Genomic DNA, 1,894 nt, shown 5'->3' on the forward strand with positions numbered 1-1,894 from the left:
AGGAGAAGCTAAGGGAACTTGACAAATTGGTAGAAGAACAGCTACAGTTGGGGCATATTCAACCTTCAACCAGCCCATGGAACACACCTATCTTCACCATACAGAAAAAGTCAGGAAAATGGAGACTGCTACACGATCTGCGAGCTGTGAATGCGACAATGGAAGATATGGGAGCRTTGCAACCAGGACTGCCATCACCTACCATGCTCCCGCGGGAATGGAGTCTGCTGGTAATTGACCTGAAAGACTGTTTCTTTAGCATCCCCCTACATCCRGAAGACTCCAAACGCTTTGCCTTCTCGGTGCCAACAATAAATTGATCTGGCCCTTCGAGACGCTATCRGTGGGTMGTTCTACCCCAGGGTATGAAAAACTCCCCCACGATATGTCAATGGTATGYAGACCRAGCCTTAGAACCCTGGAAGAGGAGACATCCCAAGGCTATAGTATACCACTACATGGACRATATATTARTCGCGACAGAAACCCCGCTGCTGGGAGAGAGTCAACGGGAATTGAGTCAACARCTCCAGGCCTGGGGTCTTACCGTCACCCCTGAGAAGGTCCAGCAACACGCACCTTGGAACCATCTTGGTATGGTCGTAACCGAGACCCGAGTCTATCCAATGAAAACCTCGATCACGCGGGAGGTCGCAAACGTGAACGATGTACAGAAACTTCTTGGGGACATTCAATGGATCCGCACTTACTGCGGCATTACCAATGAGGAAATTCAACCGCTGGTGAATTTACTTAAGGATAGCAAGAACCCCGGAGAAGCAAGAACGTTGTCCCCTCYGGCGCAGGAAGCCATGATTAACATCGAAAGGAAGCTTGGAAATGTGCAAGCCTATCGCTATGACCCTATGAAACCCATTGACATAGTGTGCTACAATAAACAACAGGAGGTGGTTGGCATAATTGGTCAAACAAACGAGACAAATCAGCTCACGATCCTGGAGTGGGGGTTTTCGCCAGTCCGGCCACGCACAGTGATTATGCCCAGGAAAGACGCTGTGGGAGAACTGTTACTAAAAACAAGACAGCGCGTCCGCATCATATCAGGGAAGGAGCCCTCACGAATCATTCTGCCCCTGGTCTCCTTGGATCTCGTATCCGAGTGGGCCCAACAGAGCGTTTCGTTCGCCCTGGCGAYGGGCGGGGTTCCCCTTGACAATCACTATCCAAAGCACCCACTGCTGCACACGCAGCTGATGCTCGAGGAAAGGAAAATACTGGCGGATGGCCCCCTCCGAAACGCGAAGTCCGTTTTTACAGATGCTAGCGGTCGAACAAAGAAGTACGGATACGCATACGTAAACGTACGAGGAGAGTGGGCTCRAAAGATCGTGCAAGGTGCCACCGAGCRCTCCGTGCAAGTTTTAGAACTCATGGCAGCTGTACTCGCGTTGAAGGACTTTGCAGAGGAACCTATTAACCTTATAGTTGACTCACTATATGTGGCGGGTGTGCTACAAAGACTGCACTCTGCTCTTATCGGGCAGACCGCTAACCCCAAGATTCAGGCGTTGTTGATACAAGCAGGCAGCCATTTAAATTCTCGCGTTCAGCCATTCTGGTGCACGCATATCCGCAGCCATTCAGGGCTGCCGGGAATAATGGCGGAGGGCAACCAGCGAATTGATGCCCAAGTCTCGGCCGCCGGTGAAGAAAAAACTAAGATACAGCTGGCGCAACAATCCCATGCATTTTTCCACCAGTCGGCTAGATCTCTGCAAAAGGAGTTCAACTTATCCCGGGCAGAAAGCAGGGCCATAGTGGCCGCATGCCCTGATTGTGCGCGTATTCCCCCGCTGCAGGAAACAGGGACAAACCCACGCGGGCTGGAACCTCGCCAGCTATGGCAGACCGATGTCACGGAAGTCCCCGCCTT

Source organism: Apteryx rowi, unplaced genomic scaffold (assembly GCF_003343035.1).
Source record: "Apteryx rowi isolate R43461 unplaced genomic scaffold, aptRow1 scaffold_205, whole genome shotgun sequence".
NCBI lineage: Eukaryota > Metazoa > Chordata > Aves > Apterygiformes > Apterygidae > Apteryx > Apteryx rowi.